A 19,998-nucleotide genomic window follows, 5' to 3' on the forward strand; every position below is an offset into this window, starting at 1 on the left:
TAAAACACTTGTAGTACTTTAAGGGAGAATTATCTATAATTGGGAAATGTTAGGTGTAATGGGGAGACATTTGGAAGAGAAAGGAATCTGGGAAGGATCAGTAGCACGCCTCTTTTTACTCTGAACTGAACAAAATTTGCAGTTTTCTACACTCACCCTTTGTTTTCCCCATCACTGGTAATGTGGGATGTATACAGAGGCTCTCATGTGGCTGCTTTTCTCAGCTGGCCATACTGTTCATTCTAAGATGGGCTAGCTCAGTGTTTGTAAGTCTGGAAGGAGAGATGACAGGGAATGCTCTCTTATAGGCATCCTGATCCTTAGGGCGCTCTTAGGGTAAATCCATCATATCCTGTAGATCCCTTCCCTTCTTTGGATCTCTAGCATGTCTCATGTTTTCTTCAAAAGGACATCTTGTCCCTGATCCAAGCAAGCACGTGTAGGAGACTAACCATATGTTTTAAGTCAAGAACAACAGGTTTACAGGAAATATGTATTTGCAACTTTTGACCAACTGCTTTTGTTCACTGGGTAGTAATAATAAAACTCAGATAGACTGCAACTACTCCATCTTAAGAATACGTGTTTATGTTTTGGTTGTGGGTAGGGCTGCAATCATTATGGTTCTTACTCCCTGGAAGAAACATGCAAATAAATCATTATGTGCTTTTTCTGTGCTCCATTTTAAACTTCTTCATTCAGTTCACTGCCTTCACAAGACCTGAGAGTTCATTTTACTGACTGCGTTACCATTTTCTAATGGTATCACATACACCATGATGCAGAAGGTGCTGCATGACACTCACATGTTCCTGCATCACTGCTCGAACTGCAGTGGATCCAGACCATTTTCTCTGGTTGGTGTTTACCTGAAAGTCTTTGTACCCTTAATCCACAAGCCTGCAGCAGACAGCCTGCTCAGGCACTGCCAATAGTGGATATTTGTACAGTTACAGCTGTAAGTTGTAACTTAGGTTACAGCATCAGAGAAAACTGGAAGACTATTCCTCCTATTGACAGTGGGTAGCTCATGATTCTGTGGACTGAACACAGTAGAATTTCTCCATGCTTTTCCATGCAGCTTTATTTTTATTACTAGGATGTGACAAAACAATGGCAAAGGCTGTTCCATTGTTGCCATCTTCTCTTGTACTCAGGCAATCAGATACCCATTCTCACAGGGCATACATGGAAATTTTAAGGAAAATATGCAGAAGTAGGTCTTTCTTGTCTTGTCCTTTGCACATCGTGAAAGGACTCCACCTGCTGTAATTAGAAAAGGTCCAAACTCACTAATTTGTAGCCTTTGCATGTCAACAGCTACCTCTGGGCAACGAGCAGGTCTGGCTCAAATTATTTGCATCTGCTGGGTTTTGTACTATTATCCATTCTTTTTTTAAGGGGAAAAAAATAAAAGTGTATATCCCCCCTACACATACACACAGCCTTCTAGTAGTATTTTAAAATACACTCTTCTGGACTCTGGGTTGCTGTAATGTTGTTTCAGCTGATAAGTGTTAACAAGAAGCCAATACAATGCAGTATGAAGCTAGTGTGAGAGCTCCACTGGAGCAGATCTTTACAGAGAACAACAAACACTGTAAGATGATATGTGCGATCTTTTCCACCAGGAGTAGAGAGGCAATAGACTGAATGCACCAAAAGCTTTTTCAAACTCCTCTGCTGCTATCCAAGTTTTACCTCTTTGTCTATTTGTATGGTCAAACAAAACTCCATTTTCACTCCTTTATCATATTTTTTCTTTCCTTTTGTACACTTTACTTGCCACTCTGATTAGCGTTCTATTACTGCTTTAAGGGGCAAATAGTGATGCCTGTTCTCTAGACCCTGAGAGCTTTTCTGCAGGCAGCTGTGCATGGGTTTGCTTACACTGTTAGGCAGGAAGGGCTGGAGTGAGGATGGCTGCTTGCCTGGGCTGTGGGAGAGTGAGCACGAGCCCCTTTCCAGACTGTGTCTGCATCACCAGCCCTTCTGGAGGCAAGAAAGCTGCCATTTGTCATCCATAGAAGGGTGAGAATGATGTTCTCTGAGGAAGGGTAGTTAGGGAATAAATACATAGATGATTATAAGATGCTAAAGAGGATTAAACATTTGTGTGTTCCTGTAAAGTTGCTATGCCCTTACACCCAGCACGAGCAGTGTTCCTGTCATCTCCTGGTTCTGTGTGCTGGGCACACTCTAGGGCTGGTCAGAGCAGCTGAAAACAGGTCTTACAGAAACATAGTCTTACAGAAGTCCTCCTACCTGTGTAAGGACTAGGATCTAGTGATTAGAGATGAAACAGGAGACTTCAGTGACCCTGGTGATGGCATTTGCTTCCTCTTCCTCATCTGACACTGATTGCTTTTGCAAAACACTTAGAAGTCTGAGAAGCATTACACGGGAATTAAGTATTATTTCTTAGGAGAAGTGCTGAAGGAAAATGTGGATTCTTGGTATTGCTTTCTTGACACAGCTGAAAGGAAGCCTCGTGCCAGGGAGCTGTGGTTCTCATATAACCTTTTGGATGTGAACACTCACACCATGGTTTTCATCTGCTGGTTTCAAAGCCTCCAGGAGAGTCCATCACACAGGGAGTGTTCATGAGGTACAGGGAGAGAAGCAGTCTGCCTAGGGTCACCCCATTTCCAATGTAAAGCCTTTGATCCATGTGGTGTGCAGAGGTCATGATTGTTCATCAATGAGGGCCCTTCTGAGACATCTGGGCTTGCTGTGGAATGCCGGGGAACAGACCTGCATCTGTGGAGACCCTGCAAACCTCCCCTTGCCTCCTGCTTAAGGCAGAGCCAAGTTTGGCAGCTCTAAGCTGCCGATTGCGGATTTGTGTGCATTTAGGGCTGGCCTATTTGTTCAGCTTTAGCATTATGCCTGTTGAAAATGCTGGCCAATAAAGCATAAATGCCTTTGTCCCACTAACATCGGCACTTCTTGTTTTCTAAAGGACTCCTGAGACCACTGAAATAATGCAATTAGCACAAATGTGGTATGGTGGAGCAGGGACAAAAGAGAATAGGACAGGTTTATTCTGCAAAAGAAAATGCAAGTGTAGTTTAATCCTACAGCCCACTAGGGTGACCACCTCCACACCAGGGGCAGGTGCAGGGGACTTGAGAGTTAGAGCAGGTGAGAATTGTGATCCCCCAGTCAAGTAATTGAGATTACTTGCTCAAAATACAAAAGCAGAAAAATATAGTATAAGAAAATATACTTACCAGAGTAAATAGAAGCTACTTTCGCCAATACTTAAATATTTTTTCACAGCTATTGGCCAAGCCATTCAACACACATTAAAAAAAAAAAGCAAACAGATTGTCTTCATGTTTCAGGAGAAAGCAAAACAGTCTGGAGGAGGCCTACACAGAGAAATGCTGTCCTGAGTCTCAACAAGTTCCATCTTGTCTCAGACTTCATTTTGTTTGATTTGGGACGTTTAAAATTATATTTTATTTCCTAACTGCCAGCATACTCCTGCTGGACTGTTCAGTAGAAGTGAGATGTCCTCATTCGATGACATATTTCTCTTCCTTTGCTGGTGCTAACATGCAGAGCAAGCACCTTTTCTCATTCTTTCTTGGTGTTCCCAGCTAAAAATGCTAATTGTGCATTCAGTGCTAAGACCAAGTGCTCTGCCTTTTGCTGCTTCTCCACTCCCTAATGGTGGAGTACATGGCAAATACCGCCATGCCTAAATATTCCTTCTTATGTCTCTCATAGATAACTGTAAATGTGAAGATACCAATTCACAAAAGGCTTTCCATAGTTACCAGCACATAGCTCTGATTCCAGTGGAGGATACCAAGCACATTTTCCCTGAGGAGTCCAACTTCCTCTTTTGGACATTCTGGCAAAGACATTCAGACTACTCTCAGGGAAGCAGTGGAACTGCTACCCCATTGTGAATATCTATATTGCCACACTTGAGTTTTTAATTCCCACTGGAAACTTGTACATAGTCACCTCTGTCCAGGGGGTTTTGCTGAGCCCCTGCAAGCCTGCCTGTCTGCCCCTTCTTCTGCCTCCACACACGACTGCTGGAACAAGGGGACTTATTCTGACTACAGCAGGCTTATACCCACTTACTATTCTCCAGGTGTTACTCCTTACTGATACTATGAGGAAGAGTCACTGTCTCACCTGATTTTAGCTTTTTCAAGATTTGGCTTCCAACCTCTTTCTACAAAAAGTGAAGGCAGACAGGCATCTCTAGGTTCAGCCCATCCTCAGAGGTGAATCCCACTGTAGCTGATTCACTCCTGGTGGAAGCAGAGGGTTACAAATTGAGCAGCCTGCTGCTGCCCTTCATTTGCATTCAGAAGGGGTGACTGGTGGAAGGAAGTCGCCCCGGGTCTTAGGCTCAATCAGCAGAGTCTAAGCAGAGAAGCACTGAGCATGGAGGAGTGCCCACCTTCCCACCTACTTCCCATTCACCAAAGCACATTGCTTCCCAACCCACAGGGTACGTCTGTGCCTGAATTACAAAACTGTCTTCTTCAAGCCTGTGTGGGCAAGAGGTACATGCATCAGTAAACAAAATGTTTAGAAACACTTTGCAATCAGTCTATTTTTATCTTTCCCTTCTCCCTCTCATTCTGCCCTGCCCCCTTCCTCATTTTGGTTCATTTCACCAAATAAATATTAAATGATTTTCTTTCACATGCTCTGATAGTTTTCTTCAACTCTCAAATTCTTTTCTTCATTGGAGAATATTTTAATATATCATAAAGTGTATTTTTTTATAAAGAGAGCGTTTTCAACAAACAGATCAGGCACAACAAAATAAAATTCATCCTGTCTAACATTATAACCTTAATGCCAGGTGAGTTGGAGCAGTTTTGCAGGTCCTTCATCACCCCATCATGTCTCCTGCAGCAAGATGGGCCAGAGGACAGGCCACTCCTGTGGCCACTCCTTGTGTCAGCTCCACTCAGAGCCAAAGGCTGTCCATGCCACCCCAAGGTGCTCTGCAGGCTGCAGCCCAGTGTCACAGCCCCATGGGGCACTCACAGGATCAAACATAGGCACACCGTCCCTTATGCGGGGGAGGTAATCCATAGCAGCTCCACAACAGTCAGGGAAGCGTTCCCAACTGTTGAACTCACTGCAGCATTTTGTCCAGCATGGAACAAATTGAGAGAGGAGTGGGATGCAGAGAGATGGACTTTCACTTTTTTGGGATGTACAGATGTGAAATATCTTTGATGCCTTTTCTCTAACCTTCCAAACTCTCTCACAGGTAAGAATTTCAAAATTAAGGAACATTTCCTCTTCCTACTTTTCCATTGAGAAAAAAAAAAACCTTTGATCCAAAAGATGCTTATAGCAAGAGGGCAAAGACCATAGGCCTTTTCCAGTGCTGCTGCACTACAGTAATGACCTTAGTCCCAAGCCAGGAGCTAAGTCGGGAAGAAGAATTAGATGCAAGGAATTTGTCTACACTTCTGGATCCCTTTAAATCCAATTGGATGTCATTTGCCGAGGCTGATTGCGCCAAAGGGGACATGTGATTTTGACAATGCTCTTTTGTCCCCAGGCTTTAAGATTCGGTCCTCTAATTAATACATCCTTTTAACCTCAGTGTATGGGCCCACCTTTGCAAATAGCTTGGCAAGTATGTGAGCCAAAGAAGATGCTAACCTTATCAGCTAGGACGTGAGCTTGCAATATGTCAGCTATATTGAAATTATTTCCATGCAGAAACCTCCTAGATAATTTGTTGGACTTTCATGTGAGATATCCAGTGTCCACTGGGGAGGAAACACTCGGCTGGGCAGCACATCTGTAGTCTTTGAGAAAAATGACATGCTGCAGTTTTGCACTCCAGCTTCCAAGAGCTTGCCCCTGTGCCTCTGCCTTTCCCAAGTCGGTTGCCCTCATACACCTTGCTGCTGTGACTTCCACTCTATTTCTGTCCAAGGTTTTTGTGATGGCTTCACTTTGTGATTAGAAGTGCTGTGAAGCATAGCTCAGAGTGTGATGAAGGATGGGGAGGATGAAACAGCAAGAAGCTGCAGAGGGATGCTGCCTTTCACTACCTGCTCTCCTAGAGATTCAGCTGCTGGTGTCACAAGGCTCCCTGCAGCTGCTGAGCTCCCCATGCAGCAAGGCGCTGAGTAGGGCAGCACTTTTTGGTACTTCAGGCAGCCAGCTTTGGGCAATTGGCCTTTCCCCGCATGTGAACAGTGGGTAGCCCCCTCCACCCCAAGCTCTGAATGAGCATTGATCAGCAGGTGTGGGACTGGCTAACAGCCACCAGCAGAGCCTGGGCTCTGTGAGCACAAGGCCAGCGTCTCCTTCGTCTGAGCAGTGAGGCTCAGGCTGGCCACAGACCTGTGGGGTCATTGGTGAGAAAAGCCACTTCCAGGTTTGGATCCTTGTCCCACTCCAAAGACAGGAGCAGGAACAAGGAGCTAAATTATCTCTTTCCAGCACACACTGGAGGGAGGAGCAGTGGGTGGGGAAAGGTAGCACTGGTCAAAAGTCTTTACACAGTCCCATGGTGCAGGAAGGGGAATGCAGGTAAGGAAGGATAAGGATGTCCTTCCTGGTCCTGGACCAGCAGGCATACTTCCAGCTAGGGAGAGCAGTGTCGCGTAGCTGTGACATATGGGACAAATGCTTCTTATCTGCTTGTGTTTTCTCAGGAGACTCATGTCTCAAGTGCTGAAGACCTAGTGCCTTCCCTTATTTGTCCTGCCCACGCCAACCATACTTTTTGTTTATCAGGAAATGTTGTTGTGGCCCCACTCTACCGGAAAGACCTGTCCCAACCAACAAAGAAAAGAAAACAATCAAGGGAATCTCCTAGATCAGTCGAAAAAAAATTGCCCAAGATTAACCCTTAGAAAGAATCTGAGATGAAATAAAAAAACAACTATTATAACATCTCAAAAGGAAAGAAAATGCTCTGAGAGGTAAGAGAAGTCTTTCTGCCTCCTTCTGACACATGCAGCTTGTCAGCTAGGCTGGCAGGCTGGGCAGGCAGAGCATGTAACTCACTGAAAAGTGGAGCATGTATTTTGATTGAGGAGAGACTCTGCACAATTAAGAATCCTTAGCATTTTCAGCCATGAACATCATTCATCTCTTATGTGGATAAAAAGGGGCATGTCCCAAGGCCAGTATTGGATTTTTGCAAGAGCTGCATTCCTGGTGAAACTACACTTACTCTGAAGCCTATGTGATCTCGCTTTTTTTATTTGGCTATAAGGAATTCAATGCACTCAACAAGATGTAACATCTGTCACACATCCACATAAGCATTGTTTATTTTTATGAAACATGAGCTATGCTTACAGTTACTCGCTCTCACTTTGCATCCCCCAAATGAGAATCTGCAAGGAGAATCATGGCACTTAATTTCCAGTGGTTTGTAGAGGCATAATATACAAAGTGGGCCTTCTGTAGCACACTGATAATCCTACATAATTACACATATATGCACAACTAGTGTCAAAAAACTGAAATCAAAGTCTGCTTTGGAAAAAATCCATATTATTACACAGAATAAATCACATAGAGGAGATGTACACCTGTATTCAGATGCTGTCTAGAAGATGGAGAAGAAAGGTGTGACTGAGCAAGGCTTCAGTTTTGATCCAGAGATGCTGCTGACTCTGTCTTCACCTCCAGCAACTTTGCTGGCTGGGTTTCTCCAACTGTGAAAGGCAGAGAGGATAATGTTTATGTAGAGGTGTGCTGTGAGAGCTATTGGCTGCATCCATGTGAATGCTAATTTATTACTGGTGAAGTATAGCCCAGATGAAAGTGTTAGAGCAGGCAGCCTTCAAAGTGTATCTGCTGGTTGGCACTGCAGATTTTTGTCTGAGAGGGCTGCATAACCTAGGCACAGTCTGGAGGTGATGATCACAGGGATAAATTCGTAATCTGGGCAAATACAACTGGGGAAGAAACATGCAGGGGTTCTGGGTCTGGAAAACAAGCATAGTGTGTTTTGCTCTGAATTTTTAGCTTTCTTTTTACCCTGTACTTTATCTGATGTTCTAGTAAGTGATAGTCTATTGATCCAAATTCACCTCTGATTAAGTCCAACATCCTGAGAGACATTCACCCACACATACACCCAGCAACTCACAGCAAAGGAGCTTCTGAAAAGAGTACACATTCTGTACTGTACATGTGAGTAGAAAAATAAAAGTGCAATGTAAAGTATTGTTGTTTATAACTGGGAGAATTTGGCCTTTAACTAGATGCCATGTTGTGTTGACATCTGTCTTCCAATGTGATAATTTTTTGTCCCTTTTGAGCAAAATGCAGTGAATATGATGGTGTACGTCAAGTCTTTCCACCTTAATTCGGGGAAGCAGCCTACACACAGCACTTCAGTTTCATAAACGTCCAGATGGCATATTTCTGGGGGAAGGGGTGAGTAAAAGCACACCCTTGTGTGTCTGTGTCTGTGTGTGTGTGGACACCTACACACATGTGCATTTGGCTATGAAGCCACTGATCAGTACATTCACAGCATAGAGGTAAAAAGGAATGTGTTTATTCTGTAACCCATAAAAGCATCTCATCATAACTGCATCTTGTGTGAGCCCTTTCCCCCTCCTTCAAGCAGATTGTAGCATTTGCCACAACTCCAGACCAGGGGTGGGTTGAATACGGAGTTTGCCAGCAGCTCACATCTCTCCAGTATCCATCTGACACACACAGTTCCTCCTTGCTCCTCTTTCATTTTACTTCAGGCAAGAGAAGGACTTAGTCTTCAATAAGCTAAGAGCAAATGGCTGCATTTCCAGTACTTGCTTACCTTGAACAGTAAATAACCAAAGTTCAAACCATTGCCTACATGTCACTCTGATGAGCTGATTGATTAATAAGCCCATACTGCACTCTAGGTAGGCCCTATAAAACCCAACCAGATCTCTTTCCCTTGCAAGGGCATATAACCCACCCAGCTCTTTAGCCTGGGGCTCGATTTATCAGTATAGCTTCACTTTACTGAGGCTGAAATGCCAGGTCAAACAAGAGGAGCAGGTGCTTCTCTGCATTGCATCCTGCAGGGTGAAAATATTCATGCTCTCAAAAGTGTGGGAAGATTCCTTTCTGAGCAAGCAGAAAAACTAAAGTTCTACCTCCAGAGTGCTTAGGGGACACGCAGGCCCGGAAGTAGCAGCACACAAGAGGAGAGCCCCACAGAAAAGTGACAAGATTAAAGGATCTTCTCTCCCCCGCCCCCTTCTCCCATCCCTCCCCCGAACGGGTAGCAAAATCAAAGTTAAAAATGTATCTATGGAAGGGACTGATGAAAGATTAATAATTAATTTTAGAGCAGCGATACAGCATTTTTTGAAATGTAAATTTGATGCACAAAAGTGGCATATTATGATAAGCAGGAGCAACAAGGGAGAGTGAGTACAGGAGGGCCTGTTGCTCAGAGACAGGCTAGTGAGGAGCACTTACAGCTGCCTTTATTTTTTCTCTTCCCCTCCCTCTCTCTCTTTATGCAAACTTATTATCCGAACTTAGGAGGTTTTGAAGAAGTTTAAGGGCTTCATATCTGAGGCACAGTCTTCAGAGCACATCTCAGCTGTGGTTTTGCCTTGAAAGCTAAATCTCTAGTTGTTCATTGCCATCCAGTGTCTTCCCACACTTCACTTCTCCTGACCGCTCCCCTCACTGTGGTGCTAACTGTTCCATTACATTACTAAGACTTTCCCTTCTGCTTCTAATATTTGGATTTAATTTTCTGCCCTTCCCTTCCCCTCCCCGCCCCATCCCCACTTCCCTCAGAACTCCCCTCCTCCTTAGCTGAGGCTCTTTTGAACCATCTCCTTTTGTGCTTTTTCTCGTGCATGGTGCAGGCTCTTTTACTCTCGCTTTTCTTTCCCCAGCCCTGTTTACATGAGGGCTTTGAGAGCAGCTTCACCGTGCGCTCTCATGAGAGTTGTGCAAATTGCACCAGTGCTTTCGTTGGAAGAGACACTCATCTCTGGAGCCCCATGCTGTGCAAGAGTGCATCAAGACCAAGTAAGCCCCTTGATGCTGCCTCACGCTGTGATCCTCCTTTGCACAGTGTCATGTGTCAGGACGGTTTTCCCACAATGCATTCTTTAGTTCGGTGGCAGTGGAAAAAAAAAGAACAAATAATCTGCTGCCGTCACAGGCAAACACATTACCTGCAGGGCAGGGAGAGGAGCCAGTCTTCTTTCACTGGATCAAATGCACTCCCTAAAGTTGCCTTTGGATGTGTTTTTATTAATTATTGCCCAGGTGGTCCAGATTCCGACCCTTCTAACTTTTTGCCCATTGCGTGTTGGTTGTTTTTGCAAATAGCGGAATTTTGAAAGTAGTTGAGGGAAAAAAAAATTTTTTGTACTTTCATTCACTTACTTGGATTCAAATGATGGTTTTATTAGTGCATATCGACAGACCCAAGCTTCGCAAGTACAATTAATGCCATATAAATCATTCATATCCCTGCCCTGTCATTTACGGGAATACAGCATAAACTCCATATCCTTATCTTAATTAAGCTGATAACGCACAACAGATACAGCTCCGAAGTGCAACTGAGAAGAGCCCTGAACGCTGCAGGCTCTCGCAAGCACGTGTTTGTACAGGGGTTTCGCCGCCCAGCCACACGTCACCCGCTGCAGCAGCTGGGCAGGCTCTGCAGCCCGCTGGAGAGCAGGAACAGAGCCCTGCCTCGCTCTGTGGGCTGCTGGAAAGGTTTTGACACTGCCATGAGGTTTGATGTTTCTCCTGCAGGGAACCCACACAGCTCCACAGCTGAGCCTCGGGTGTCGGCAGCGAAGCACCCACGTACACCCCCGAGCAGAGGCACTCCCTCCCAACCAGCCACCGCCGCAGCCCGGAGCGAGACAAGAAGGCTGGCACGGGGAGGGGCAGGCACAGGATGCAGGCAAAAGTTACAGCAAAGCGATTTGAAATCACCCAGCTCTGCCGGCTGCAGAGGGACGGGCGGCGGCGCCACGCTCGCCTGGGGCCGTGTGCGAGCAGTGTCCCATGGACACTGCACCCAGCGCCTGCGCCTGCGGGAGGGCAGGCTGGGCGCAAGCGAGGGGCTGCTGGCTTCTCCCGCGCTCTCAGCAGCGTCGTGCATTGCCGATGTTTGCCCTGTCCAGGGAAGACTGTGCACTCCTCAGTGTAGCTGCCCTTCTGTTCCTCCACAGACCTCTACCTCCCTGCCCTACACCTCTCTCCACGAACTCCACGTTCTGTCATTCCCAATGTACAAGCTTAGCTGGCAGAACGATGGGGTTTATGTGTCTGGCATCAGCCCCGGGGGAGATGGGGAGGGAAGGTAAGCTGGTTTTTGGAAAGGAGGAGAAGAAGTACTGCAACAGTGCAGCTGGAGCAAGAGTCAGGCAAAGGTAAGAAGAAATATTACAAAAGAGTATTTCTTTGGCTTTTTCCCCAGAAAAACATCCCTATTCAAGAGGAGCACTTAAGCATTTGCTTATGTTTAAGCACGTGCTCAAGTCCTGTTGACCTAAACAGAAATGAAGCATATGTGTTTAAATGAGCATATGCTTAAGTACATTCTTCAGACAGGAGGGATGAAAGCAATTAAGTACATATCTATATGCAAGCTAACTATCTGTCATTTACATTTAGTCATTGTGATGCATTTTGGACAGTGAACAATTCTGGCAAGGAATTTTTTTACTAATCATTTCACAACATTTGATAGCTTTAATGAAAAGACAACATTCTCTGTTCCTTTGAAATAAGGTTTTTTCCCTAAAAATACCACAATAAATAAATAGACCAAACCATAGACTTTGCAATTGCAACTTGTCTTGAGGAGGTAACAAATAGCACTGGAATGTAAGCTGCTGTCTGTGTCTTCTCTAGGTCATTTCACCAGAGAGAGACATCTTGCATAACCATGAAAGGAGACAGAACTGTCATTTAAGTCTTGAAACACAGAATAAACTTTTCCCATCCATTGTTCCCTTGTATATGTGTAAGCGTTACCTTTAGTGAGCACGATTTGATTTAGACCTTCCCCACATTGCAGCTGGTTTAATGGAATGCCATAATAGTGTCACACGGTTATTCTTGAAAAACAGCTACTAAATGCTGATGTTACTTATTGTAGCAATATTTATGTGAGAATGCTGCAAATACTTGGGAAAAGGTTTTAAAGGTTGAAAGGCGAGTATAACCATAAATTATGAGAAATGCTGCAGTTGGGAAGTGACATAAAGTTCAATGGCCTCAGCTGTCGACACTGTGTGTTCATTGTTTTGGACACTCATGTGACTGCGTCTCAGCCAGCCGAGGGCTGGTTCTCTCCCTTACTGGATGGGATTTCAATGCAGGACTGTGGAGGTTTTTAAAGTGATTCCCTAATCTCTATTGTGTAACTTTCTCATCTCTAACACAAGAATCACCCTAAAAGCCAACCTTAGTACTCTGAGTGACTGAAACAGATGATGGGGTTCACATTAATGCTGTCTTACAAGACTAATTCTTGTTTTATTTCCTCATAACACTGAACAGAGAAATAGAAACAAAAATGCAGTGCTGACTAGTAAGGCAAATTTGTTTGTTTGAGGGTTATTTCCAGGATCTTTGTACTGCTTTATGGGAGCCTTCCACCCAGCAAAGTGCAGAGAAACTCAGAGCCAAAGCCAGCCCAAAGGGTCACAGTGCCACTGACACAGTGGAGTTTTCCTACCAGGCAGAGAACATCTGGGGCAGCCCTTGCGCCAGGACTAGGAGGAAAGGAAGAAGGGATGGAGCTGGTACAAGGAGCCTGGGGGAAGGTCTGCAGAGCTGGGCTGGCTGCTGCTGTCCCCTGCCGTGGCCATCTCTATTTGATCTCACGCTCAGCAGCAGCCTGCTGGCTTCTCTTGGGCTGTGACACAGGCGAAGCAAGCAGCAAAGCCAGGATAACCTTTCTGCTCACAACAGCCCACGGCATCTCTTGCCTGTATCTAGACTAGCACAAGGAAGCCTGGAATAGATAACGTCCTGAATTGGAAGATCGCTCCAAACTGTCCTCAGACATACTGTGCCATCCTCCTACTGATGCTCTCCTTAGGCAGTGGAGAGCTTTATGGCTTAGGTAGATTAGATTGGTCCCTTTATAAAGTTCATTTTGAAATGGAAGTATCAGTTTTCCAAGTGTTGTGGTATGCAGAGAGGCCTCCAACCTCCCCTCAAAGCTTTTAAACATGCTGTAGAGGGTGAAGGGAGGAGATAGTTGTACCCAAACGGAGGGTTTCCTTTGTGGGCAAAGAAGAGTCCACATGCAAAACTGTGGGCCAGTCTCAGAGAGTGTCATTATGGGTTATCAGAGTCCAGTCAATAAGGTCCTTAACAACCATACCTGTGGCTCTCCATACACACACCCCATGCTTCCTGCTGCGTCGTATCCCCTTCACCCTGCCCCTGTCTGTGCCAGTCCCTGATGAGCTCATCAGATTCAAGGTACCACGATGTGAACACTGCTGGTCCCGCAATTATGACATGATCTACAGAAATGTCCACATCTTTGAGAAACTTCACTTTTCCTTTGGTTTTACTGCTTTGCCTTAGGCCTTCAATTCTCTGTGCCTATTGGTATCAGCAGGATGTTCGTGAAGCCTCTGGGCAGTTTCCTCATGCCAGGACCACACTGGTGCTGTCCCAAGGGTTATCAAGGCACCGATAAGCTATCCAGTTGGCAAAACCTCAGAAGTTGCCCCTGAGCATGCAGAATCCTTTTGTTCTGCTCCCTGTGGCTGGAGAAGCTCCTTCTGTTCAGTAGCAGAGGTGGAAAAAACAGGAACTTCTGGAGACAACTCTGGCACCTAGGTATCACTGCAGCACTGTAGAAGCCTTGCCAGCCTGACAACTTTTGCAGGAGCAAATGCACTTTGGAGATGGAGCACTTTGATGCTCAGGGCTTAGAGCTTCCTATCCTTTTACAGCATCGAATATGTTATGCAAGCACATGTGGCTGCAGGTGCATGCATTTGCACAGTGTTTGTGAAACATCCCTTATTCTAAACTTATAAAAAGTCTGTAATGCATGTTAAATTATTTTTTTCCTGATTTGAATATTTGGTTAATAAATGGGACAGCCTGTAGCAATGTTCTCTTCTGCCAAGACAAGGGTAACAGGGATGTTGTACAGATAAGCATTTAGCAAAGCTGGAAAATGTCATTAGCACATAAAACCTAAAATCATCATAAGCCCATAAAAACTATGGTAAGCCAACAAGTGAAATCTCAGTAAGTCTAAAATCACATAACCCCTGTAATAAATTGCTGTTGTGTAGTAAAAGCTGATTAAAAATTGATTAAAACAGTTCAAACTTTTTAGGTCTCACCTTAATGCATCACATGGGGTTTACCCTGGCTTGCAAGGAGCCCTTTGCTTCCTTCCCACTCCTCACATACCCACAGCGATGGGGGCAGACAAGTTCTGCTTACCTGTACCAGACCTGCAAATCAATAACTTATCATGTGCAGAGACAATGCCAAATGAAAAATACTCTGCTTGAACCTAGCAAACGTGCAGGGCGCATCATCTAAAGCACAAATACGTCACTGGCCAAGTGAGATGGTTGCCAACAGCACTGTCTTGCTTTCAATGCCTTCTCCTCCTCAAAGACTGCTAGTGCATGTAGCCCAAAGTTCTTCCTAACAGCAGAGGGGCACCTGAAATACAGCTAATCAGCAATTTAAGGATCCCAAATATGAAAGTGAATGCCAATACCTTGCTGCATCCATTTCTTCAGACAGCTGTTGTGGGAACAGATGCAGGGCAAGCTCTGCACACCAGGCAGTGCCACAAAGACCCCTTGCTCCGCTTGCAAATCCTGGGGCTCCTATTCTGGTTCTGTGGGATGATATGAATTAACCTCAGTCCATTATTTTCTCTGACTCCACCAAGAAGCAGTAGCCACAGCATTTCATCATGTCAGTCCAAGTCTGCCATAAATCAATCACCTCTGTCCAGCTGCTGTCTGTGTCTCAGGAAATGCTCCCCAACTGACAACCACTGGATGCTCTACTGTATCAATGCTGCTTCACTGTGTCAACATCTCACCTTTCACAAAGAAACAGCTCACACAAAGTTTCCATGGTCTGTCCTGTCACAACCGTGAGCAGCAGCAAGAGGAGAAGTTCGTGAAGTTCAGCATACACACGGATTTGTGACGGGGACACTTGGAGCAGCCTTGCCTGGTTCCTCCACACCCAACACCCTCAGTGATGAGTGACCTCAGCAGCTGCTCAGCTGTACTATCCATCTGGGGGAACCACCCAATGTTCCAGTTGGAAATGTGCTGTAAAGCAGCAGCTGATTTGTGCTGGTGGCATATGAGATGTGGTGCCACATAGCCTGGTGACCAGTAATAATCTACTTATCTTTTCATTTCTGATAGCTTTGTTTGCAGGTATTCCCAAAAGGGGAAAAAAAAAATCACCAAATACACTGCTTATTACAAGTCTTTTATTCTGTCCTTCCTGCAAAGAAGATAAAATTCAAACAGTGAAGGAAGCATGAAATCTATTCCTGAAAGTAATGCAGAGTATCAGAGTTTTAGAGCAAGAAATGTCTTTTTAAAAGATGATTAACTAATAATGTCTCTGTAATGATAAAGGGGGATTTTCAGAAAGTCGGTTCAGCACTTCTAAATCAAAATAAAATTTTCAGATCAACTTTCAAATGGAAGTCCCAAAAAATCTCTGAGAAAAAAGTTAATTGAAAACACCTAGTCACCTAGTGATATCTTTTTGTTAAGGGTTCAGTACACCTTGTGTAGGAGACAGAGAGGCAAAGGAAAAGGCAAGGCAAGACTAGGCAAGGAAACTAAAAACATTTTAGGAAATACTCTATTGCTCACTGAGAAACTTTCTAACTTTTAACCTTTAACTTGGCTTTTAAAAGACTATGTTATCAATTAATTTCTGAGATTTAAGTGGTGTAGAAAATTATCAAAGATATTGATTCTAAAAGAAAATGCTTGTAATTCAGTTGCATAAGGGTGAGACGGAAAAATCCAAATGTCAAGCTAAGTCAAAGAAGGATCAAGAAGATCGAAGCTGTGGGACTTTGTCTTCAAAGTTACAATCTCTTAGACAATTAAATGAAAGTCTGAAAGTGGAGGTTTGGGATGGTTTTGGAGGGTTCCAAAGAAATACCATTAGTAGCTGGCAAACTGTAAAACCATTAAAAATAACCTTGAAGTTGATACAAGTTTCATAGAAGATCTATCCTAAAAAAAGTATTAAATGTGCTACAGAGCTGGCGTGGAAAATCATCTATTCCTTATCATTTGCTTCGTTGGACATCTATAGGATAACAGCATGTGCTGCCTCAGTGAAAGTTAAAGAATGATGTCCATAGGGCAAACAGTTATCTATAAACTCATTTCTTCCAAACCTTTAGGGAGACAAAATCCTTTTGATTTTATTGAATGTACATTTCTGTCTAATCTCCTGCCAGCCTCTCCTTAGCACTACCAGTGGCTGCAGAATTGACCCCAGGCTTGGGCTGAGCTCTCCCTTTGGAGCAAGTCACGACTCCTGGAAACAGGATGCAACGGCCCTTTGGATGCCTGTTTGAATGAAGTGGACATCAAATGCAATTCATCAGAGCATTCTCAAACCATGTGGGATCCAGAGATTGCTAGTGCCAATCATAATTTAACTTCTTACCCTATAAATGCATACTATTTCTTTTTCATGATCATCACACACTTCATAGTCAGCTAGAGGCTCAGAAAAAGGTGTTTGGGGTCTTGCCTTTAAAAATCTGTACTTAGGCTCTGCTTCAGCAAGGCACCTGAGTTTATTCCTAGTTTTATTTTCAGACCATTCTTCAAGGAGCGTCTCTACAGCTTAACTGCTATAATGTAATTAAGAAACACTCTGGGGACAAGATTCAGACTGCCAATTTCACTTAGGAAAACCACAAGCTTGGTATTTGGAGACAAAAATTAGGAGTATTGAAGTAAACGTTCCTTCTACCAAAACTCCATATGCAGTCTGTGGTGAGAAGCAAGCATCACCAGGAAGGAGTTCATGCCACGTGCCTTAGATAGCCAGCTTAGGTGAAGTAGTCAGGAGTTTCAGAGTCATGCTGTCTTGTCTTTAGTGACATAGAAATGCACAGATCTAAAGAATATAAATCTTTATAATCCCTCTCTCTTCTTCTGGTCCCCTTCCTCCTCACTTTGTCCATTGGTTTGAAGAGACCTACCGCTACAACCAGATCCTTTTGGTCTTCCCCTCTGCCCCTGACATCTTTCAGACCATGGTACCTTGCTGGGTGGTGGGCAGGACATGCTTCGTCAGTCTTTCATCTGTGTTTCCCCAACATTTCCTGAGAAATCCTGTCTTCTATAACCTGTATGTCCTTCAATTGTGTAAATTTCTGATCAGCTTCATCAGACAAATATCTATAATTTATTTTTCCTCCCTTCTGGACTACATAGGAAAAATGGGTTTTCTCTAGGCCAAATCCACCTTTTTGCCCTAATAATCTCTATTTGCATTTCCCATCAGCAGAAGACAAGTTTCTATCATTAACCTGTCTCAGGTGGAGGAGCCGAGCCTCTCCCAGCCCTTCCTCAGTTTCTTCCCCAGTAAGGAAGTAAAAACACCAGATAATTCATCTAAGTTCCATATCCAAAGTAGATTTATATGGAGAATGCCTGGTGTCAAAAATGTTAAGCCCTCCATAGGCAGAAAACCCAGCCAAGAGCTCTCAGCAGTGCACAGTGCTCTGAGACTTCATAGCACCAGTTAAACTCAGGCTCAGTGTCTTTTTTATTCATTTCTAAGATATGCATTTGTGCTTTTGGTTGTCAATTATTGATATTGTGATATTTTTAAGAGTTCATTGTTACATTAAGACCCTCATTGCATAAATCATGTAGACATACTGAAGCAGTGGTGAAAGGGTAGCAGCAAACTGGGAAGAAAAAAAAAAGATGTTTAAAGAAAAGTAATTAGTACTGGACTGTGTCACATGATTTTCTAAAAGGTCCCAGATGTAACAACCAAAGCAGATCTAAGCATGTAATACAGAAAGGTTTTTGCACCTTGAACTACTGAAGAGACCAATCACACGAATTTCTCCCTTGGAGGCACAAGCTGAACTTAGTCTGCAGGTATTTGCGTGAGATGTGCCTGGATTTAGTGGGCCTCAGCACAGGTGGATTTGGGTTTATCCATGTAATAGAAGATCAGTATTGGCTCTCAATCTCCTTAAATACTATTCTCCATCTCTCTGGGGTACTGTATTTGCAAAGAGGACACTGTGGGAACAAACCAAACTTATGCAATCTTCAGTGAGCTGAAGATGCATTTATTTGTGTGGCCCTATCTCTCCAGCCTTCTCCTCATGCTTCCACAGCAAGACCTAGCAAGATAAAACAGATGCACATTCCCCTGCTAAGCCTCTCACTTTGCACTGAAACAAGCAGCAGTCCCCATGGGACCAGGTTATCCCAGCCTGCCATTGCCATGCTCCAAACCATGTCGATGCCTGTTCCTTGGGCAGTGGCTCTCTGCCAAAGGAGCAGAACTGCCTGCTGTGCTGGATCCTGACACTGCAGGAGCCACATGTGCAAGCAAAATGCATCCTCATCTCCTCCTGTCTTCATATTCCATCACTGGTGCTTGCAGACAGATAGTCCTCCAAAATTTACATTGCAATTAGTAACAGCCAGGGCTTCTCAACAGCAGGCAGTTTCCAGGCAGTTCTCCTGTGTAAGAGATGTCAGTCTTTCCACACCTGTGGATGGAATGCTAAGGGGAAACAAGATAGTAGCTCTTTCTCAAAACCAAATCCTCTCAGCCGCAATTATCTTACTCTTTGCCTAAAAATAAAACAAACACATTCAGAGTCTTAGCCCATTTGATGTTGCTTGAGCTTCATTATGCTGTTGCCTTCAATGGTGCTTGGCTTTTCTTCCCAGATCTAGGTGAAGCTGGTCTGTGCTGAAGTCAGTTATCTCTGTAAGAAAAAATTCAATATAAAATCTCTGCCTTTGGCTTTTCTCAGCACTTGCCCTTTCACTCACAAAGCTTGTTTATGGTGCAAACGATTTACAGAAGTCTGACAGCAGTTCAACAAGGTGAAAAGCAAAAGGCAGAAGAACTCCACGTTTTTGTCATGTCATAAACATGATAGAACAACAAAAACAATTCCATTTTCTGCTTTCTCCTTTCAGTAGTGATAAAGTCAGATCTCTGAGGAGGTATTACTTTGAAACTAACAGTTAAATATGTGCCTTTGAGGCTTTTTTCCCATTGTTTTCCCTTTAAAATTAAGTTTTAAAATACATTGGGGATTCAGTAGTATCTATAATTCTGTCTCTAGATTTCTGCTTCTCTGAGATTTTCTTCTTTGTGTCTTTTAGTCCAAAGCTATCTCTGTTGTAAACAGGTGCAACTGTCTCATCTTCTATGAAGCTGCACCCATACAGCCAGACGTGCCAAACCAGACATTCTGGGAATGCATCCCCTGCAGCAGTTCCTTCCTTCCTTCCTTCCTTCCCTTCCTTCCTTCCCTTCCTTCCTTCCTTCCTTCCTTCCTTCCTTCCTTCCGAATTCCTTCCGAATTCCTTCCGAATTCCTTCCGAATTACTTCCTTCCGAATTACTTCCTTCCTTCCGAATTCCTTCCTTCCGAATTCCTTCCTTCCTTCCTTCCGAATTACTTCCTTCCGAATTACTTCCTTCCTTCCTTCCGAATTCCTTCCTTCCTTCCTTCCTTCCTTCCTTCCTTCCGAATTCCTTCCGAATTCCTTCCTTCCTTCCGAATTCCTTCCGAATTCCTTCCGAATGCCTTTCTTCCTTCCGAATGCCTTCCTTCCTTCCTTCCTTCCTTCTGAATTCCTTCCGAATTCCTTCCTTCCTTCCGAATTCCTTCCGAATTCCTTCCGAATTCCTTCCTTCCTTCCTTCCGAATTCCTTCCGAATTCCTTCCGAATTCCTTCCTTCCTTCTGAATTCCTTCCTTCCTTCCTTCCTTCCTTCCTTCC

The 19,998-nt window shown here is 44.1% G+C and overlaps 1 long non-coding RNA gene across 1 annotated transcript in view; it reads left to right on the forward strand.

Moving 5' to 3' along the window:
- The first annotated feature begins 11,030 nt into the window (after nucleotides 1–11,030).
- LOC121659331 overlaps nucleotides 11,031–19,998 on the forward strand; it is a 17,527-nt gene continuing 8,559 nt past the window's right edge. The window contains exon 1 of the long non-coding RNA XR_006014285.1: nucleotides 11,031–11,378. This is a non-coding gene — a long non-coding RNA (uncharacterized LOC121659331). The remainder of the gene's footprint in view (nucleotides 11,379–19,998) is intronic.

Source organism: Corvus kubaryi, unplaced genomic scaffold (genome assembly GCF_017639235.1).
Source record: "Corvus kubaryi isolate FWS band 111438036 unplaced genomic scaffold, C.kubaryi_AGA036_p1.0 split3-73, whole genome shotgun sequence".
Classification (NCBI taxonomy): Eukaryota; Metazoa; Chordata; class Aves; order Passeriformes; family Corvidae; genus Corvus; species Corvus kubaryi.